The 23,273-nt window shown below is 39.5% G+C and overlaps 1 pseudogene; it reads right to left on the reverse strand.

Moving 5' to 3' along the window:
* Positions 1 to 13,269: 13,269 nt before the first annotated feature.
* LOC138168760 (endosome-associated-trafficking regulator 1-like) overlaps positions 13,270 to 23,273 on the reverse strand; it is a 30,753-nt pseudogene continuing 20,749 nt past the window's right edge.

Genomic DNA, 23,273 nt, shown 5'->3' on the forward strand with positions numbered 1-23,273 from the left:
TGAGAAGTAAGGGAAGTGGAGAGAGTACCAATAACAGTCAGTCACTCAAAATTTTTATTAAAAGTGTTATCTGGGGGTGGCCAGGTGGCGCAGTGAGTAAGAGCACCATCCCCAGAGTCAGGATGACCAGGGATCAAATCTGGGCTCTGATACTTAGCACCACACCTAGAAATAACTGACCATGTAACCTTGATCAAGTTACTTAACTCCAATTGCTTTTTTAAAAAAAAGTGTTATCTGAGGGGTGGCTAGCTGGTGCAGTGAATAGAGCACACCAGCTGTAGATTCAGGAGAACCTGAGTTCAAATCCAGCTTCAGACACTTAACACAAAACTAGCTGTTTGACCTTGGGCAAGTCACTTAACCCCAAATGCCCTGCCTTCCCCACTCCAAAAAGCAAAAAATAAAAAAAGACAAAAAGGATTATCTGAGAAAATTCATTCAACAAATTTGGAGCCCATAACTGCCTTGTAGAGTCAATAGCACTTCAAAAGCAGATTGCCAGGAACCCCTCCCAAACCTGCTTTTCCCCCTTACTTCACCATCCCATCTCCTAGTGAGGGAGCAAGAAGAGAAAATTACATGAGAAGAGAAATACGGAATCTCTACAAAGGATTTGATCTCTGCAGAGAAAACGTATGGAGGAAGGGTGGCTAGGTGTCAAAGTGAATAGAGTACCAGCCCTGGAGTCAGGAGGACCTGGGTTCAAATCTGACCTCAGACACTTAACACTTACTAGCCATGTGACCTTGGGCAAATCACTTAACCCCAATTGCCCTGTTTTCCCCCCTCCAAAAAATATCAGCAGCAAAAAAAAAAAAAGGCAGAAAATGGATGGAGAAGTACAGAGAGCCACACATGAAGAATATGAAGGGTGATATAATTGAAAGTGTTTTCAAGCCTTTAACCATAACATCCCATTCTAATATCAAGGTCCCCTTAAAAATTAACTAGTTGCAGAATCAGTGAATTAATCATCAAGCATTTAGTAAGTGCCTACTGTATGCCAGGCTCTGTGTCAGACACTGAAGATACCAAAAAAAATGGAATAGTCCCTGCCCTCAGGGAGGTTAGAGTGTCTCACAGTGAGGGGAATATGAGATATTCAGAAGATGGAGGGGGGAGCAGGTAGGTGGCACAGTGAATAGAGCACTGGCCTTGAAGTCAGGAGGACCTGAGTTCAAATCTGGCCTCAGACACTTGACACAATTGCTAACTGTGTGACCATGTGCTTAACCCCAATTCACTTAACCCCAATCGCCCTCCAAAAAAAAGCAAACAAACAAACACACAGAAGATGGATAGGGGCTGGGAAGCAGAGAGGGGTCCTAGACCCCTGGGAATGAAGAAAAAGCTCATGAATGAGTGAGGTCCCCACAAAAGATGCTGATGGGAAGGTTAAATCTAGCTATCTAGGTGGACAGGTTGTACCTTCCAACAAGTCATGATGATCCTTTGTTTCCAGACTCACATATAAAATTGACAGTTAGGGAACAGGGAAAATGGCCTGACAAAGCAATCTGTTACCTTGACTATGGGGCTTTGGTAACATTTGTATGGGAATTTGCAGGAAACTCATGGCATAGGTTTGCATATTGGAAGCTCTGACAAGGATAAAAGTGTGGAAGAGTGCGTGTATATACTCATAATCAACCCCCTCTGTTGAATCATCCTATTATAATACTGATTTGTTTTTCCCCTTGGACTTTGGTGCCTTCCAAAGTCCTGAGCCTGGGAGAAGTTAATCAGGTCCAGGAAGAAGAACAAGGAGAAGGTCCATATCACAGCGTAAGACAACATTCCTTGGGGAGAGAAGGAACAATGGAGAGAAGGAGCAGAGTGGCATTCACCGACTTCCCCTGAGGCACCAGATTCTCATCCTTTTATAGTTTAAACACCCCTTATTATATCTCCATTCCCACATGCCCCTACTATGGCCTCATCTCATCTATATTATATTTCCAATCCACTCATCTATTCATTTTTCTTTTCTCTCCATATTTCACTCCTGATCCCCATCACAATGTCCTATGATTAAAAATATTTTATCAACCCTATAAGCTTTGGGACTTCTATAGGAGGTTGAGGGGTTGGGGGATTTAAGTCAGAGTTGCTCAAGGAAGCAGACAACTTTATTCTTCTCCCTATCCTGAGAGATGAGAACAATAGTAGCCCTAGCTCTTCAATCAAACAGGGTCATCTAAAAGACAAAGCTAAGACAAAGGATAAGCGTGTTGCCCTGCTGCCCAAGCTGAAACAATGAAGAGAGCACACAAAGGATACTTGCTGATGCTACTCTATAAAAGAACATTTTTATGGTCAGTAATTCTACTCCTTATGACATTTAACTCTTAATTTTATGAGAAGTCAAGTCATGTGTGATACTGGACACTAAAACACTGGGTGGGGGAGGTAGAGGGCAGTGAGTAACCTGTCAACCTTGCCTGGAGTGTAAAGATATCTTGTCCTGACTCTAGGAAGAGAGAAAGGGAGGATTTTTCCCCTACCTTAAAAAAATAGCAGCCTTGGGGCAACTAGGTGGTCCAGCGAGTAAGAGCTCGGCCCTGGAGTCTGGAGGACCCAGGATCGGTTCCGGCCTCATATACTTAACACCCACACAAAAAAACTGGCCGTGTAACCTTGGGCTAGTTACTTAACCCCAGTTGCTTTAAAAAAATAGCAGCCTTGTCTTCTCTTCTCTTTCCCCCTTTCCTTTATCTCTTTACTAGAATGATTGTCCACTCAAGTTTTCCTATTTCTCATTGCTTAACCACAAAGGGAACCACACTGATACTTCTCTTCCTTTGGCCAATCCTAAATGTCCAGTCCCATTCTGGGTTGATTTCTCCTCATACAATATCTTTGTTGTACCTCCTGCAGATTTAGAACACAACTGGCCCTGGAGTTGTGAAGGAGCCTTTATCTCTCTTCCCTCTGCGTATATTTTTGTTATATTGTTCCAATAATGAGCGGAGCTGGATTAGAGGGGCATAGTATCAGTTTAGAGGTAATAATACTTGAGGGATAGGTTTATCATTCTCTGGGGCTATAACGTGCATAAGTTTTCTAACCTAAAACCAAACCCAGTCCTCTTCTTCTTCATCCTCATCCTCAATCCCCACTCTATTTACCACCCACTCCCAACCTGGCATCTGTATTTGGGGAAACAACTCATCAAAAACCAGGTTTTACTTTGGAAAACAAACTCTCCCAATTCCTAGGGGACAAAAGTATTTTTGCAGTTTCATGATGTGTTGTGGTGGCACCATCTCAAAGAATTCAGAATCAGACCACCTCTAATCCAAGTATAGGCATTTATTGGAATGAGGTCTCCAAATGGGCTGAGTTCCAAGAGGAATCGGCAACCATATTAAGACAACACCAGCAAATTCATAGTGTAATGATGCTGACTACAGAACAGAAATTATGAATATTAAAAAGGCAGGAGAGGTTTGTTAAGGGATTAGATAATGGGAGAAGGATCCCAGCCTCAGTGGAACTGCACATGCAAGTACCCATAATGCATACGGAAAAACCCATTTGAGGAGGCTTGAATTTATGATAATGATATTATAATAAGCCTCTTTATGTCATAAGTTCACCTAAAGGACAACTTTTGCTATTACTACTCAGGTGCCTACTTAGGGAAGTCCCTTCTACTGCTGCTTTCTGATTGGCTGACTATTGTGGTCTTCTCTGAGACTAGATGGATTTGGTTGTGGTTGAGTGTAAGGACTCACCCACCATTCTAGTGAGAAGTGAGACATTTATGAAGAAGTTAGGATACTGAGTTGAGGGCAGAGGAGGGCAGTGGCTAGGTAGGGGCAGTGAGTCTACAGTTCAATGGGGCCTGTAATTGAGTCTGGGGGCCTGTGGTGTGGTAAAAGCTAGATTGTATGGTTAAATCAGGACATGCTGGCTGTTCAGTGGGGCCCATAAAGAAGTTAGAATATTGAGGCTGGGGACAGCTTTATTAGAGTATGATTTAGCTAGAGTAACAAGAAGCTGAAAGTTAGAGCTTCCAAATTCCTTAATCATCTAGGACTACTCATTTTACAAATAAAGAAACGGAGGCTGTAAGACATTAAATGACTTGTCTAAAGTCACACAGCTAGTCAGCACCTGAGGCAGCATTCGAACTCAAGCCTTCCTCACTCCAAGTCTAGGTCTCTATCCACTACAGCAGGCAGAGCTATAGAGCTACTGGGAGAGAGTGAGCCTGGAAAGAAGTTGAGGAAAGAGGCAGGAGTCTTAATTAGGAAGACAGGGAAAAGTGGCATAGAGCCCGGTAGAGTGCTAGAGATAAGGGGATAAATGTGAGTGACGTATTATAATTATTATGGGGTACAAAGTTGTCCAACCTACAATAAAAGAAACTGAGCCAAGGCATCAAAACTTTTCTATTGCTATTAATGAAACTAAAAACCTCCCAGTTTTCCAGGTTCAAATCTTCAGAATCATTGCTCCCCCCACTCCCCATAGTCAATCAGTTGACAATACTTGTTGATTTTATCTTATTTCTCAGATCATTCTCCACACACACTATCCCTACCCTAGTTCTAGCCTGGCCTGGAATATTCTAATAACCTCCTAAATGGTATTGCTGCCTCCAGGGTCTCTTCTCTGATCCTTTCTTCACAGGGATGTCAAAAATCATCCTATCTCCTCCAGTCTCATTACTACCCTCTCCAACAGGACCAGCCTAACTTGAGCCAGGAAAGCAAAGAAGTAGCTCTCAGCAGGCAAAGAAGAAAAAAGTGAAAAAGCAAAATGAAACAAGAGAGAAAGGAAAGATAAAAGAATAGGATTACTTTTTTTATTTTTTATTTTATTTTTTCATTCTAAGTAATAGAATTTCCATAGAAATATTCTATATGAAACCATGAATCTTCACTTAATGCTGCTTGCTTTTTAAAAAGCATAAATTATACAGGCTATTGTCAAAATTGTCCTTTACGTGTGTGCTTGCTTCTGAAATTCCTTCTTTTTTTATGTTTTAAAATGTTTCAGTGACATTTTTGGCATCACTACTGGTCCTTGCTCCTCCTTTTCTGACCCTGTTCCCAATCTCACACCCATTTACTCGGGGTGGGGGGGGGGAGGTGGAACCTCTTGTGACAAATAAACATAGTAAAACAAAATGAATCCACACAGTCATCATGTCAAAAAAAAAATACCTGTCTCTGTACCTTATGTTCATCATCTCTTGATTATGAGGAGGAGAACATGCTTCATCCTATTTCTTTTGTAGGCTTTTTTTTCAATTAATCAATCAATCAAGTAATTTATTGAGTGTCTACTATATGATATGCACAGCTAGAGGGGCTGGAGATACAAGTACAAAGAATGAAACAATCCCTAGTAACAGAGAGTTTTCATCCTGAAGGGCAAGGGTACAAATGCATATAAATAAATACAACACAAATATATAGTGAATACACACAAATACACATAGTAATTAAACACAAGGTTGTTTTGGAGGAAGGACACCATAAGTTGGGGTGGCCATCCTATTTCTTTCGGAGACTTAGTTGGTCACTGCTTTGATCAGTTCTTAAGTCTTTCAGAGTTGTCTTTCTTTATAATGTCATTTTCCTTGTATATCTTGTTCTCTTGGTTCTACTTATTTACTCTATGTCAATTTATACTACTTGGGATTCTCTGAAATCATCACTTTCATCATTTTACTGATACAATACTATTCCATTATATTCATGTACTATCATTTGTTCTACCATTCCCTAATTATTTTAAAAGGCCATCTAAGTCACTCCCTCTCCCCTTAGATTTTTTCTTTTCCTTTTTCCCCTCTTTTAATGCATATGGGTGTATACACACACCTGTATATGTATGTTTGTGTATATAGATATGTAATATATATATATATATGAAATTCATTTTGCTTGTGACTAGATGCCTAGTCCTGTTTCTGGGCTCTTTTCCTCTCACTTAATGTCTCTGCTTTGCCTTCTGCAGATATAAGATCCAATTGACCCTAGAACCCAGAAGGAGTCTTGGCCTCTCTTACCTCTGAGTGTAATATATAGTTCCACTAAGTGGGTGGATAAAGTTGGGGCCATAGTTTCAGCTTAGGTGCGATGTAATTTGTTGTATTAGTCTATCATTCTTTGGGGTTACAGCATGTATAGGTTTTCTAACATGAAACCTAAATTCAAGCCCCATCCCCTTCATCTTCATTCTCAATCCCACTCCAACCCCACCCCTACCCTGCCATCTATCCTTGGGGAGGCAAATAGTCAGAACCCAGATTTTCTTTGTATAAAATAAACTCTCTCAACTCTTGGACCACCTTAATATGATGGAGCTAGAGAAACAAGAGCTCGAAGTCAGGGCTTCTGGGTCTCTCAATCACTTTTGCCTCATCCCTCCACTTTTCCTTGATTCCTCTCACTTTACAAATAAAGAAACTGAGGCAATGCGAGGTTAAGTAACTTGCCCTAGGTCAGACTTCCAATTAGCATTTGAGGCAGCTTTCAAACTCTATCCACACCACCCAAAAAGCCATCACAAACAGACTCTGTGAGAGAAGAGTGATGGGGGTGGTCTTTGTGCCTGGAATGATGTGGAGAAAGAAGAGGTAGGACTCCAAATCAGAAAAATGAGGAAGAGTGGAGTGGACCATTAATCCTCTTACTATATGTGACTGTTTGACCTTGGACAAGTAGTTAACTTCTCTGGGCTTCAGCTTCTCCACCTCTAAAGTAAAGGGTTTGCACAAGATATCTTCTAAGGGTCCCTTTTAATTCTAAAGCCTATAACCTTCATGATCAGTGTGCATGTGGTAAGGGACCACTCTTAAAGGTTTAGGTAGAAAAGAATAATAGAATTATTTTTTTTAATTCACAATAAATGCATTTTACATAATTTGCCATTGATCAAAAATTGAGTAGAAAACAGATCTCCTGCTCTTGATCTTGTTTAATCAAAAGTAGAATCCACTTGTGAATGAAAATAAGTGGAAACAGAGCATCTTGTAAGAAAACCTTCTTGACATGAAGTAATGAAGGTTTTTGTCATGGAACATTATTAGCAGAAGAGCCCATTTGTGATGTCTGGTATTCTCTCTGAGCCTCCCAAGACATTAACATAGAAGACACTTAAAACTGCTTTCTATAGAGTTAATCATATATAAACATGATACTGTCACTGGTGGGCTATATATAGTTCACACACTCAGTTGAGCAATTCTAAGGAGGTAATTCACCCTTTGGATTTCTCCCTTACTTCCATCATCCCAGTCAGAAGTCATACCAAGGATATTACAATCACCCTATCTGTTAGAAGCAATCATTCACTACTACTGTTTGCAGCATTATAATAAGGGACAAACAATGCTGCCTTTCCTATAACTACTGGAGTCCTTCAGCTCACTGAGGCCAGGACTAGCTACTGGATTGCTTGTTGAAGACCACTGAACATAGATGAGGAAGTAAAGACATTTGACAAAAGGCTGAGGAAAATTGATTCTTGTTGACCAGGAAAGCAGTTAGAAAACTCCCTAGATATTTCCAAACATTCAACATGTAGTGGTGGCATTGTACAAGGTATACTTCTAGAAAAACATGCAGGTACTGAGGGGGATGCTCATGTGTTCTGCTAATCCCTCCAAGAAAGGGTTTGGTCATCTCTGTTTGAAAGTTAAATTCACTCTGAGTTATCTTTGTTCAGTTAATGGTCTGTTCATGTTCATCCTGTTCTAATGATGCTCTAAGCCAGCTGGAATCCTTTGGATTCTGTCAAAGGGCCACACTTGAGGACCTAGAAGGACACATGTGACCTCCAGGATGCAGCTTCCCTGCCCCTGCTCTAGGCTTTGCCATTTTTCTCTTGTCTTTGCTGCATGTCTATTCTCTTATTCTTCAATAGTTTCTTTTCTTTACCAATTGTTTTGCCCTCTCCTCTAAATCATTGTGTATTAGAGAGGCAAAAATTGGGTTTTTTGTTGGTTTTTTTTTTTGGAGGGGAGAAGGTAGGGCAATTGGGGTTAAGTGACTTGCCCAAGGTCACATGGCTAGTTTTTGTGTTAAGTGTCTGAGGACAGATTTGAACTCAGGTCCTCCTGAATCCAGGGCCAGTGCTCTATTCACTGCACCACCTAGCCGCCCCACAAATTGGTTTTCTATCTGCTGTTTTATTCGTACACATGTGTAATGAGTGCACTACTTTAAGCAGTCTTTTGTTAAATCTTGTTATTTCTACCTTTACAACATCTCTCATATATGTTCCCTTACCTCCACTCACAGTCACCACTCCTGTACAGGCCTAAATAAGTTCTCTGTTGTGACAACCTTCTAATGGGTCTTCTTGTCCCAAGTGTCCTTCCATTCTAATCCATACTCCACTCAAATGCTAAAATTATTTTCCTAAATTGCAGGTCTGATTATATCACCCTATAAACTCCAGTGGTTCCCTATTACCTCCAGGATCAAATATAAAACTAGCTCTATTTGACTTCAAAAACTTCCCAAGTCTTTTACAAACTAACCCTTTCCTACCTTTCTGGTCTTCTTACATATTATTCCCCTCCATACACAATTGTATCCAGATATACTGACCTTGCTGTTCCTCAGAAAGTACATTCCATCTTCCTACTCTATGCCTCTAAAAATAGATCTTCTTCTCACCTCCACCTTATAGCTTTCTTTACCTTTTTCAAGACTCAGCTCAAATTCAGCCTTCTACAAGAGGCCTTTACCCTTCCCTCCTCACCCCTTAGTGTCTTTCCAGTGAGATTACCTTTTATTTACAGTGTAGGTAGTGTATATGGTGCCCATTTGTTTTCTTCTTGTCCTTTCCAATAAAACATTAATTATTCAATTGGCAAGGACCTTGTTTTTGTCTGTCTTTCTATGCCCAAAGCTTAACACAGGACCTGGCACATACTAAACCCATAATAAATGCTAGATAACTGACTGTCTGAACAATTCACTCTAATAAGGTCACATCCCTAAGTAACTGCTTTCCCTCACAGATCTTTTATCCTACTTTGCAATATCTCTGTGGAACTAATCCTGCCATCTGAAAACACCGTCTTCTTGTACCTTACTTCCCACTCATCCAGGGACATTGGCCTCACAAACAAGAAACTCCATCTCTGAGCTCTGGGGGTTTTCTCTGACTCCCTCTTGACTAGAACACTATCCTTACTCATCTCCTTCTACTTCTTTCCCTGGCTTCCTCTAAGTCCCATCTAATCCTAATCTTTTATTTTTTTTAATTAATATTTTATTTTTCATCAGTTAAAAGTAAAAACAATTTTCAAAATTTATTTTTAAAACTTTGAGTTCCAAATTCTCTCCCTTCCTCCTTCCCCATATCCCCTCATTGAGAAGGCAAGCAATCCTATGTGGGTTATACATGTGTAATAATGCAACACATTTCTATATCAGTCATGTTGTAAAAGAAGCATAGACCAAAAAAAAAAATCCCAAACCCACAACCTCAAGAAAAATAAAATAAAAGAAGTGTGCTTCAATCTGTATTCAGACACTGTCAGTTATTTTTCTGGGGATGGATAACATTTTTCATTATAAGTCCTTCAGAGTTGTCTTGGATCATTGTATTGCTGAGAATAGCTAAGTCATTCACAGCTGATCATCTTAAAATATTGTTACCTTGCACACACTTTGCATCAGCTCATGTAAGTCTTTCCAGGTTTTTCTGTGAGTGTCCTGCTCATCATTTATTATGACACAATAGTATTCCATCACAATCACATACCACAATTTGTTCAGACATTCCCCAATGGATGGGAATCCCCTTCATTTCCAATTATTTGCCACAAGAAAAGAGCTGCTACACATATTTTTGTACATAGAGGTCCTTTTACTATTTTTTCTATTGTTTTTCCATTTTCCCAGCCTACTCCTTGATTTTTAACTTTTTGTTAAATGAGTGAATTAACTTTCAAGGTGCAGGGCACACTGCCCTAAGCTTCAGGAGTTTTGTGCAACTGTTTTCAGAGGTACTTCTAGGGACATGTAAGTTTTCAGTTCCTCCAAGGTAGCATGATCTAAGGAGAAGTGTTTATTCTTCTCGTGGCCTGTGCTCTGGTCTGCCAGTGAACACAAGCCCTCTTTTCTACCCTGTGACTATGAAGAGAGTCCCTCTCCATTGGGGCCACAAGTCCAGATGTACTAGCGCTCCTTCTAGCCTTCGGACTTTCACCCAGGATCTCTACCTAGATCTGAGTATGAGCAAAGCAACAGAGTCCTGCCTCAATGATAGCAAAGAGATCTCTATAAACTCCTTCTGACCAATTGTTCAACCTGCCTCACAGTCTGTGGGCTGTGAAGTCTGAAAACTGCCACTGCTCTCATTCAAGTCCTGCTCCTAGTTTACTGGGTTCAGGTCTATGCTGGCAGGACTTGTGCTGGACTGCATTTCTCTCTTACCCTGATACAACAGACCTTTCCTGCCAACCTTCTAAGTTGTCTTGGGCTAGAAGGTTGTTTCACTCCATCTTTTTGTGGGTTTTGCTGCTCTAGAATTTCTTTACAATCATTATTTAAAGGCATTTAGAGGGACTTGGGGAGAGCTCAGTCAAGTCCCTGCCTTTACTTCATCTTGGCTCTGCCTCAGATCCTCATCTTTTTTTTAGGAAACCTTTCCCCATTCCTCCTAATTCCAGTTCCTTCCTTCTCTTAATCATTTTCTATTCATCTTCTATATAGCTTGTTTGTACATATTTGTTTGCTTGTTTTCTCCCTCATTAGATTGTGAGTGAGGGCAGGAATTCTTTTCTCTCTTTTTGTATCCCCAGAGTTTTGTACAGTAACTAGTACAAAGTAAATGCTGGACAATGTTTATAGGTTGGCTGTCATCTGCTGCTGGGGCTGCTTGTCTGCCAAGACACTATTACCATCTGGTAGATCTGATACCTGCTAGTAGAACCTCTTCCTAAAAGGGGATTATTGTCACGCAGCCAGCTTGCTTTGAGTGGGTGTGGGGAAGGGGGCTATTAAACAAAACGTTTCATTTTGTTGTTTTAAAACACTTTTTAGTGATGTTTTCTGTTTCTTACATCACCATAGTATCCCATTTATTCTTCCCCTTCCCCCTACCTGGCAGATCCCCCATATGATAAATAGAATGAATTTTTTGAGAGGAAAAAAATCAGCATAACTAATTGATGCATTAAAAACATCTGAAAACATGGGCAATGTGTACCACTTGTAAAATTCCCACCTCCCACCAGGGGTAGTCTGGGAAGGTCTTCTCCTATATCTTCATTCATGTCCCACTTGATCTTTATTAATTTTGTTACATTTACTTTTGAATTTTAGTGTAGTATTTTTCTCTCCAGTTACATTGCTGTAGTTATGGTATATACTACTTCATTCTGCATCAGTTCATGGCTTTATATTATACACACAGCAGCATACAAAAGGGCTCCTCAAATGTTTAAGACTTTTCTCTCTACCTTCAGATGAAAATGCACCAAGCTCCTCTACTGCATACGTTAGAGTGAACAGTTATAATAACTAGGGTGCAGTAACAGGAGTTTTGTCTCAAGATTCCAGTATGATGCTAGAGTACATGTTTACTCCCTACAGAAGACCTCTAATAGTCTCTACCTGGAAACATAACTAAGTCCTCAGCTAAGCAGGCTTAATTAGCCTCTCCAAGAGTCCCATCTCCATAGTGACCCTCTCCCAAAGATCACTTTCACAAGGAACCACCATCTCACACCATTCTCTATTCTGTCCCTTTCCCTGGAGTGGTTGACTTTGAGGGGGCCCTAAGGAGAAATGCTGCAGGGGCATGAGAGGACTCTCTGAAAGAACTGCCCACCCTCTACCAAGATGACTGTCTTCTGCCGAGATGCCTTTGCTACTTCTCAAAATAAAGTTACCCAAGATGCTGCAATTCTAAATTATGGCTCTTAAAGGAGTTAAATTATTTTCAAGTACCATCATTCCCCTGTCAACTAGTGCCAGAGCCATGCAAATTACCTTAGAGAGTCCATAAAACTCAAACAAGCACTTGTCAACAGTAAAGGAGGAAAGGGGAGTTGGAGGCTTTTGCCCAAGATCCTGTCGGGGCAACAAAGTCCCTGTCCTTACTATCTGAATTATCTAAACCTTTTATGGGATTGATGATCTTTCTATTTTTGGTCTTTATCAATTTTTCCCCTTTAAAAAGGATCACAGTTTGGAAGGACAGACCACATTCAGTTATAGACTATTTTCAGACCCATTGGATCAGAAAAAGGCATACCTTGCCTGCTATTTATTAATTTATTTTCTTTGTTTATTTGGGGGGAAAATGCAAATTTTTTTAAATTCACATCAAACAGCAAATCACCTATAGAATTTTAGTTCCCTTAGACACATCACAGAAAAGTTATGGAAAGGCAGAGGATATAATGTTCCCATGCCAACCTAGAAATGTCTTAAAACCATTGCATCCTAAATTTTGCTGTATAAAATGTCATTTGAAAAGCTTAGCAATACATCACAGCAGAAGAGTTGGTATTTAAATATTAAGAAATCTGGTTTTTAAAAAGGCACACTTAATGAGTTTAACACTATGGAATACTAACTGAACAATTCCTACAGCAAACTTAGAATAGCAGCACATTGGTACTTAGGGGTTCTGTTACAAGTTGTAGCACTTTAAATGGTAATAGGTGCTTATAGTCTGTATACATGTATATATCTATGTTTTTAACTATATTTCTTGAAGGCACAAGAGTGAAACTTAAAATTTTTAGGAATGTGGGGAGATAGTCAAGAGGCACAGATACTCTAGGCAAAAGTCAGTAGTCTCTATTAAGTACATTTTGTGTTATAATTTTTATTCTTTTTTTTAAAGGATTATTAACAAAAGACACTCAGGTTAGGCTTATCTTGCAATTAATATCCAGGAAGTACTATAACAGACAGTAGAAAGCAATACTTATTCCAGAACTCATTTTCATGTTTACAAAATTACCTAAAAACAGATTAATTTTCCCCTTTTTAACTGCTGGTAAGAGTCTTTGCTTTTTAGAATTTGTGACATATGACAGTTCACCTAAAAGAGTTAATATAAACTACAGACACACCTCAAGTCCAACAGTTGACACCCAACTGAGTTTTAAGGCTAAAAACCCTGTGTTAGGTCATGAAATTTGTATTTCATGATGAGTTCTGAGGAAAATGATTATATTTAAAGATACCATTGTATTTTCCAAGTAAAGCAAGAAGTGATTTCATCATTTAAGCAGAACTTTAAGCTAGAAGACATTTCAGTGGTTTGCCAAGGCTATTCTTGAATTTCTGAAATTCTGTTAATGGATTTAAGGATTTCAGCAAAAAGATTCAATGTTTCAGCTCCAGAAAGCAACTGTTTTATCAAACTATGTGCATTGTTCCTGACAGCTCTGAGATATTGCAAGGCAACATCTGTGTTTTGTTTGAGTACTGTCAAAATGGCACACTGACCAGATCAGAGGGCATCACTGTCTCTCATATAATTAGTAAGCTGAGCCTGGAGCATATTTATTTCCTGCTTCAGTTTTGTAACTTGATTTTCTGCCTTCACAGGCCACGTAGTCATCAATTCAAGATTCTGTTCCACTTGTACCATTGATTCAAGATCATAATAGTTGCTTTCCTCTTTTATCATTTTTATTTCCAATTTTCACTCAAGTGTTCTTACCATTTCTGTCTGAGATTCAGAGAAATCCTGAATCTCATTAATTTTTCTTCTTAGCTTAGAGTTTTCTTCTTTAAGGTCTCCCTTGCATTCATTATGCAATACTGTTTAAAACGGCTACATTCATAACTGTGAGCAATGTCAGATTAATTAACCACAGTAAACAGCAACAAATTACAGCAGCACATTAGAGCTGATTGTGTCCTTTGCTCCAAAGGCATGGAGGCCATTAGGAAAGTAAGGTCACTAGTTTTTCTCCATTAGAAACTTCACAAGACATTTAAGCGTTATCAGGTAGGTGAAGAACATTCCATCCACACTTACACTTCATAGCTTATCTGCAGCAATGGAAAATGCCCATCTCCCAAGTATTCTCCATGAGTAGTGAATTCTTTGTGTTGTTCACTTGAGATGTAGGAAAAACACAGGTGTCCCTATCATTTAAAGTCCATGGAGAAAGAGACTGGATGCCTGATAGTACAGAGGTGCTGGAAAAAAGGGAAATATATGTACTACGTGGTGATGTGTTATGGCAACTCTGGAAGCATAAGTTTGTTCCATGGCAGACAACTGATAAGTCCCACTCCAGTCATCATCAAAAAAATGGAATAGTCTTTGCCCATTACATAATCTCAGAATAAAAGAAAATGTGAAAAATCCAGATGGTGGGGTCAGGGCTAAGAAATAGTGAGGGGTACCAGACACTTAGGAAAGAAGTCAAACCTTTATTGGCAGGTGAGGCCTCCACATGGAAGTCTGGGGGGCAGCTAGGTAGAGCAATGGATAGAGTGCTGGGCCTGGAGTCAGGAAGACCCATCTTTCTGAGTTCAAATCCAACCTCAGATAGATACTAGCTATGTGTGACCCTGGGGGTTTTACTGGCTGTGCTTATTTGTTATAAGCGCATTTCCCCCCTCTCTCTTTCTATAGGGAAAAGGGAGGGAGGGTAAGAAAAAGAGAGGTGAACAATAATAATGCCCCCAAAAGCAGGACCATTAAAACATTTTTAGAAATCCATAGAAGGAAGCACAGGCAAGCTGGACAGTTTTGATTATAACATGTAGAATTTAACATACTTAAAAAAAAAACCAAGTAGTGTCAAATGGCGATTCACAGTTTCATCCAGAATCCTCCTTTTGTGTTCATGTTCTTATTCAGTCATTTCAGTTGAGTCTGACTCTTCATGACCCCATTTAGGGTTTTCTTGGCAAAATGTACTTGGGTGGTTTGCCATTTCCTTCCCCAGCTCATTTTATAGATGAGGAAACTGAAGCAAGCAAGGTTAAATGACTCGCCCAAGGTCACATGGCTAGTAAGTGTCTGAGGCCAGATTTGAACTCAGGAAGATGAGTCTTCCTGACTCCAGGCCTGGTACTCTATCCTGTACCACCTAGCCATCTGTTGTATATGTAGAAATATACTTTTTTGGTGTTTAATTTCTGATTGAAAATAAAATTAAAAACAAAACAACAATAAAAAAGAAATCCTGTTCCTTTCTCTTTCTTTTCTCTCCTTTCCTTTTCATGTTTCTCCTCTTTGACTGCTAAGGGCAATCTCTTGCTTTTTTCTCTGAGTTAGGCAAGTCTGTTATGGGAGAGTTGTGGTGAGATTGGAGAAAGTAAAAAGCTTCTGACTGCTAAGACGATTCTTATAGTTGTATGAGGAATGGTTTAGAGAGGATAGACTCTGGAGGTAGAGATTCAAGTTAGGAGTCTTTTAGAATAGTGCAGGCCAGTCTCAAACTAGGGTCAGGGCAGTGTGTGTGGAGTGGAAGGAATTGCTGTGAAAGATGTTGAAATGTAGAATCAACAAGACATGGCACCTGAGGGACTAAGGGGAGAGAGTAAAGGACACAGAGGAATTTTAAATGACCCTTGGAATTTGAGTCTGGAAAACTGGAAGGATTGTAGTTCTATTAATATTCACAGAAAAGTGGTATGTATGCAAGTTGAGAGCGAAAGGGTCATGCGTTCAGTTCTAAACATATTGACTTTGAGTTGTTGTAGACATACATGTTCAGATGGAATCATCCAGCAAGCAACTGGAATTGTGGGACTAGAATTTAGGAGCTCCAGTCCTGCATGCCTGACACAGTTTATTCTATGTCTCCAAATACATGTTCTGTAAAGTATATCAAACTCAACATGTTCAAAACAGAACAAATTATTTTCCCCAAAGTTAATGAACTCAAGGTTTGTTGAATGTTTTCCCCCCTTCACATTTTATTTATAATAAAATATTTAGCTTCCCTGAGAGAATTTTTTCCACTTCCTATTCCTTCACATGACACTGAGGTGGTCAGTGTCTCTCCAGTAAACAGATAAAGCTGCTGCTGAGGTAGGCACTACCAAAACTTGGACAAACTTCACTTGATTGGGGGTTATTTCCATTCAGGGGTCAGGGGACAATGACAGCAAGGTATGCTTTTTCTATTGAGCTTGGGTAGCCGATCAAGCAGAGCACCTGGAAAAAAAGCAAACGAAAAACAAAAGAAAACTTACACTTAGAACCATGGAGGCCTGGGGGCAGAAGTCAGAGACAAAGAGTATGTATTGACCAAGAAGAACATCAAAGGATTACATAGCAATACACATCTCCACTGTGATAATTCTCCTTTATGTCTTGGCTAACTATCTGGAAAAAGATGTTTGTATTCACTGCCTTCATTTTCTTTCTTCTTCCTCTGTTCCTAGAAGTAGCTGGTAGCACAGTAGAGAGAGCACCAGGCCTGGGCTCAGAAAGTCCTGAGTTTGAACCATATCTCAAATACTCACTAGCTGTGTGACCTGAGGCAAGTCACTTAACCTCTATTTTTGCTTCAGCTTTCTTAACTATAAAATGAGGGTAATAGCAGCACATACCTCCTAAGGCTGTTGTGGCAATCAAATGAAATAATACTAGTAAAAAGTGGTTGGCACAGCACCTGATACATAGTAGGCACTATATAAATGCTTATTCCCTTCTCCTTCCTGTAAGTTCTCTCCAATCTGGCTTCCAATAATTCATTTATCATTCCACAGAAACTGTTTTCTCTCTCTCTTTTTCCTTTTTTTTTTTTTTTTTTGCTTTTTGAGGGGAGAAGGCAGGACAGTTGGGGTTAAGTGACTTACCCAAGGTCACATGGCTAGTAAGTGTTAAGTGTTTGAGGCCGGATCTGAACTCTGGTCCTCCTTACTCTGGGGCCAGTGCTCTACTCACTGCACCACTAGCCACCTCTAAACTGTTCTCTCTTACCAGTGATCTCATAAATGTTCAATCTAAAGGCCTATTCTCAGCCCTCAAATATCTGACTCTGGGGCCAGTGCTCTACTCACTGCACCACTAGCCATCCCTAAACTGTTCTCTCTTACCAGTGATCTCATAAATGTTCAATCTAAAGGCCTATTCTCAGCCCTCAGACATCTTGATTTCTCTGCAGTCTTTGACACTATTGATCACCATCTGCTCTACTCTTGAGAGAATATTCAAGAGTTTTGAATGTGTCTAGAGAACAGATCCTGGAGTCAAGAGAGACTTGAATTCAGATTCAGTCTTAGACTCTTGCTGGCCATGTGGCCCTTTCTTTGTTTGCCTCAGTTTTCTCAAGGGTAAAATGAGGAAAATAATAGCACCTACCTCACAGGACTTTTGTGAGGATCAAATGAGATATTTATAAAGTGCTTAGCACTTTACAGTAGACACATAGTAGGTATTTAATAAATGCTTGTTTCCTTCCTTCTTCTCCAGGTTTTCACATCTGTCCTGGTATCTCCCTGACTCCTGTCTGACTGCTCCTACTCAAGATCATTTGTTAGATCTTCATCCAGGTCATGTACACTAAAGACAGGTATCCCCCAAGACTTTGCCCTGTGACCTTCCTTTTTATTCCTTTGCTTTCACTAATATAGTGATCTCATCAGCTCCCATGGGTTCCATTATCATCTTTGCACAGAGGATTCCAAGATCTTTGTATTCAGTCCTAATTTCTGTCCTATGATATAGTCCCTCATCACCAACAATCTTTTGAATAGAACAAATTGAATGTTCTGTTGATCTCTCAATCACAATATATCCAAAACAAGACTCATGATCTTTTCTCCACAAACCTTTCCCTCTTTCCCAGCAACCTTATTACTGCTGAGGGCATCACCATTCTACAAATTCCTGACTTCTATTTCATCAACTTCTCACTCATACCCACATACACAATCTGTTTTCAAATCTTGTCATTTCTATCCTCAAAATATCTCTCATATACATGTGTGTGTGTACTTTCTATTCACAAACTTCTCTTGGACAGTCCAACTTAGCTACATTTATCCTAGTAGAGGAATAATCCTTCCTCCAGGGAATCCTATCAGTCCTCTATAACATCCTTCTTCTACCCACACTTCTCATCCCTCCTCTATACAATTCCACGGAGATGGACAGAGAAGAGGATGGTGGGAATATGCTGGGAAAATAGCTTTGGGAGAGGCCCATCATGGAGACATGACCCTGGATGCAGCAGTTTGGAGCTGGGCATGAGACATTAAAGATGCCAAAGTTATCTACTGCATCCCAGGCCATTGCCAGTCATCTTGACTTTTGTCTTGCCTCTGGACTTTGATGACTCCAGAAGAGAAAGTGAGACTGACAATTTTGCACAACTCTGCCTTGTTTAAATCAAACTCACGTACAAGTCAAGAAATCACTCATATGTTGTGACCTCACAGGTCCTCTTGGAAAACAAAGGATGAACAACATTGAACTTTATAATGTCTTCTGCCTCTTCCCTTAATGAACTTGCCCAGAATGTAGGAATTTTAAGTTATGGCTGTGAAAACAGCTGAATTCTTTTCTTTCCCAATTAAAGAAGGGAATTTTACATAGAGATGATGGGAATGGGGCAAGGGAGTACAGTTTTCACATCTCAAGGGGAAGACTATTGGCCAAGATTTCAATGTGCTCTTCTCTGGTGTTTGTCCGAACTGCCTATAAACTGGTGCTCAGATCCATTTGCAAAAGACTCTCCTTATTGATGGAGAATGATTACTCCCAGCCTAAATGAGGAGCAGAGTTGGTGAAAAATTAGGAGAGAACTTCTCTGCTTTCTGCTTTCGAAAGAAGACTGTCACAGTTCCCAGCTCCCTTCAGGGAGAGGTTCCTGGAAGAAGAAAAAGATTCCTTGGAATAACTTGACATATTATGGAGCAGGTACTTCTCAATGTCCCTATTCTCAGTTTACCACACTAGAGTCTGGAGAATTTCCCATTGGATGAGATTAGGTATTCTTTCTCTCTTTCAGTTAAGCTGGAATATCTCAATCCCAGAAAGAGAGCTCACTCACTCTGCAGAATGTCTAATATATTTAAATCTGTGCAACTTCACTGGTTTCTATATTCTACTGGTTTGATTGATGGGTTTATTTGCTACTTGCTATACCTGATCGTCTTTGTGGGAAATGAGTCAAAACTTTGTGGTGGGAAATGAGTCAAAGCTTTGGACATAAAGGTTGCAGCACTTGTTAAAGGGAGAGTAATCAAGAGTGTTGCTCCCTGATTGACAGTCATCAATGACTCCTTGGAGGGGGTGAGTAGAGAAGACACATTTATTCCTTTACAGTAGCCTCCCTGTGAACCATACCCATGTAGACACCCAAAGGCCAGTCTGAAATTTGAGGGAAGGAAATTCTCTTAAATTTACTACCATAATGAATGTGCATCTATGTGTCTTTGTCAAATCAAGCCAAGTCAACAGGCATTTAATGAGTACCTACAGGAATCGTCCTAAGTGTTGGGATTACAAAAGAAGGCAAAAAGCAACTTCTGCTTTCAAGATTCTCATGATCTAAGGAAAGAAAAAACATGCAAATAACTATGTACAAACAAGATGCAAACGGTGAAATGGTGGTAATTTAAGAGAAAAGGCACTAGGGTTAAGGCATTTGTCTGCTTCTTCCTTCCCTACCTCAGTTTTATAATCCATCAGTCTGTCAATTAGTCAAGAAACATTTATTAAGACAAAAGCAAAGCAGTCTCAGTTTTAAAAGAATTTACAGACTATGGGGGGAAACTCATGGACATAAATACATAAGGTAGATACAAAATATAGGTAGGAAGCAGGCAGGGTATTCTCTAATCAAACTCCATTACGTGTGCAAAGTAAATTTAGAAGGAAAGACACTACCAACTGAAGGAAATTAAGGGAGGCCTGATCACTTGAGATTTAAGGAAATTAGGTATTCCAAGAGATAGTGGTAAAGAGAGAGTACATTTCCAGGCCTGGGGAATAGTCTATGCAAAGTAGTGGAGAAGGAAGAAAGTCTGTTGCCTACAACTACCAGCAAATTGTCCAGTTTGGGTAGAATTGAGATTCTTAAAAGAAGAGTAATGGGTAAGAGAGATAAATTAGAGTTAGCTAGTGACCTATTTTAAATGTGAACAGAAGAGTTTTATATTTTATCCTAAAGGCAATAAGGAGCTCCTATAACTCAGGGATCAAACCAGTTTAAGGAATAACACCCTAGCAGTTGTGTGGGCAATTGATTGTCCCCTTATCTTTATGCCTCTTACTCTGGATCATTACCTGCTCTTTGTTTCTGACTTCTTCCTCCAAGTCTCCAAGACCCTGAGATTTGTTTTGTTTTGTTTTGTTTTAATTCAGGTCTTCTGCTTCCCTGGTCACCCAGACCCAGTAGAAAAATCATACCCTGCTGGCAATGTCACCTGACAGATGAATGGAGACAACCCACAATCAGGGAAGGCTCATCCAAATCTTTGGGGTGGGATGTCACCTCCTAGACCCTACGTCAGGAATATCTTTATTTGTCTGCTCTAGAACCTATAAACATCTCTATGCCTTGGGAACAAAGAGAAAGTGAAGACAGCCTTGAATAAAGTCACAGACACTCAATCAGTATAGTTAATAGTTTTATTAAAAGTAAAATTTGGAAGGAGAAAAATTCACTTTCACTAAATATTTATTAGGTACCTACTATGTGCCAAGCACTGGGCTAAGCACTCAGGGATACAAACAGAGGCAAAAGGCAGTCCTTACCCTTAAGGAATTTACAATCTAATTGGGGAGACATTTTGTTGTTCAGTCAATTCAGTCATGTCCTTTTTGGTGTCTTGGCAAAGATGCCAGAGTGATTTTCCATTTTCTTCTCTGATTCATTTTACATATAAGGAAACCGAGGCAAAAAGGGTTAAGTGACTTTCCCAGGGTCACACAGCTAGTAAATGCCTGAGACTGGATTTGAACTCAGGAAGCTAAATTTTCCTGTTTCTAAGCCAGAGGTTCTACCCACTGCACCACCTAGCTGAGAGAGGTAGCCTTCCTACAAGCAAACACTCACAAGCCTAGCTGTCTCCTTGCTCGTGTCTTCTCTCCTCCCTCCATCTAACTGCTCTGACTCCCACAGCTTCCTGTGGACTCTGCTCCACCCTTCAGTAAAGCAAGCTGCATACAGGATAATAGGAAATAATTAAAATAGGGAAAGCACTGGAATTAAGAGGAACTAGAGAAGGCTTCCTGTAGAAAATGGGATTTTAACTGGGATTTAAAGGAAGCCAGGGAAATTAGTAGTTATAGAGGAGGAGGGAGAGCATTCCAGGCATGGGTAACAGCTGGGAAAATACCCAGAGTTCTGTTTTGGATATATTGGTATATATTGGTATCAAGAGGGATAAAAGGCAATTGGAGATGTGAGATTGGAGGTCAGCAGAGAGATTAGGGCAGGAAGGTTAGATTTGAAAATCATCAGTATGAAGATAGTAACTAAATCCATGAAGCTGATGAGAACACCAAGTGAAGTAGAATAGAGGAGAAGAAGACTCAGAAGAGGACAGTGATAAAGCATGATCTAGAGGGAGATCCAACAAAGGAGACTGAGAAGGAGAGGTCAAATAGGTAGGAGAAAAGCCAGGAGAGAGTGGTGTCCCAAAAACCTAGAGAGAAGAGACTATCAAGGAGAGAGTGATCAACAGTGTCAAAGGCTATTAGAGTGTCCAAGGAGAATGAAATTGAGAAAGGGCCATTGGATGTGACAACTAAGAGATCATTAGTAACTTTGGAAAGAGTTTCTTTTTAATAGTATTTTTTTCCAATTACACATAAAGGTAGTTTTAACATTCATTTTTTATAAGATTTTGAGTTCCAATTTTCCCCCTCTCTTCCCAAGATGGCAAGTAACCTGACACAGGCTATACATGTACAATCTTGTTAAACATGTTTTCACATTAGTCATGTTGTGAAAGAAGAATTAGAACAAAAAGGGAAAAACCATGGGGAAAAAAGTGAAAATAGTATGCTTTGATCTGCATTCAGTCTCCATAGTTCTTTCTCTGGAGGAGGATAGCATTTTCCATCATGAAACTATTGGAATTGTCTTGGATCATTGTATTGCTGAGAAGAGCTAAGTCTACCATAGCTAATTGCTACATAATGTTGCTGTTACTATGTACAATGTTCTTCTGGTTCTGTTTACTTCACTCAGCATCAGTTCATGTAAGTATTTCCAGGTTTTTCTGAAATCTTCCAGCTCCTCATTTCTTATAGCATGATAGTATTCCATTGCATTCATAAACCACAACTTGTTCAGTCATTCCCCAATTGATGGGTATCCCCTCAATTTTTAATTCTTATTCACCACAAAAGGAGCTGCTATAAATATTTTTTGTATATGTGGGTCCTTTTTCCTTTTTTATGATCTCTTTGGGATACAGACCTAGCAGTGGTATTGCTGGATCAATGGGTTTGCATGGTTTGATTGCCCTTTGGGCATAGTTCCAAATTGTTCTCCAGAATGATTGGATCAGTTCACAATTCCACCAACAATGCATCAATGTCCCAATTTTCCCACATCTCCAATATTCATCACTTTCCTTTTCTGTCATATTAGCCAATCTGATAGGTCTGAAGTGGTACCTCAGAATTTAATTTGCATTTTTCTAATCAATAGTGATTACAAGCATTTTTTCATGTGATTATAGATAGTTTTAATTTCTTTATCTAAAAACTGTCTGTTCATATCCTTTGGCCATTATTAATCGGGGAACGACTTGTATTCTTATAAATTTGACTCAGTTTCCTATATATTTGAAAAATGAGGCCTTTATCAGAAACACTGGCTGTAAAAATTTTCCCAGCTTTCTGCTTTCCTTCTGATCTTGGTTGCATTGGTTTTGTTTGTGCAAAAACTCTTTAATGTAATGTAATCAAAATTATCCATTTTGTATTTCATTATGCTTTCTACCTCTTGTTTGGTCATAAATTTTCCCTTCTCCAGAAATCTGACAAGTAAACTAATTCTTGTTCTCCTAATTTGCTTATGGTATCACCCTTAATGTCTAAATCATGTACCCATTTTGACCTTATCTTGCTAAACAGTGTTTCATGTTGGTCCATGCCTAGTTTTGCCATACTGTTTTCCAGTTTTTCCCAGCAGTTTTCATCATATATTGAGTTCTTATCCCAGAAGCTGGAGTTTCTGGGTTTATCAAACTGTAATTACTATAGTCATTTACTACCGGGTCTCATGTACTTAATCTACTCCTCTGATTCACCACTCTATTTCTTAGCCAGTACCAAATAGTTTTGATGATTGCCACTTTATAATATAGTTTTAGATCTGATACAGCTGAATGGAA

This window comes from Petaurus breviceps, unplaced genomic scaffold (assembly GCF_028583685.1).
Source record: "Petaurus breviceps papuanus isolate PSGF00001 unplaced genomic scaffold, PetGlider_PUasm1.0 37, whole genome shotgun sequence".
In the NCBI taxonomy this organism is placed as follows: domain Eukaryota; kingdom Metazoa; phylum Chordata; class Mammalia; order Diprotodontia; family Petauridae; genus Petaurus; species Petaurus breviceps.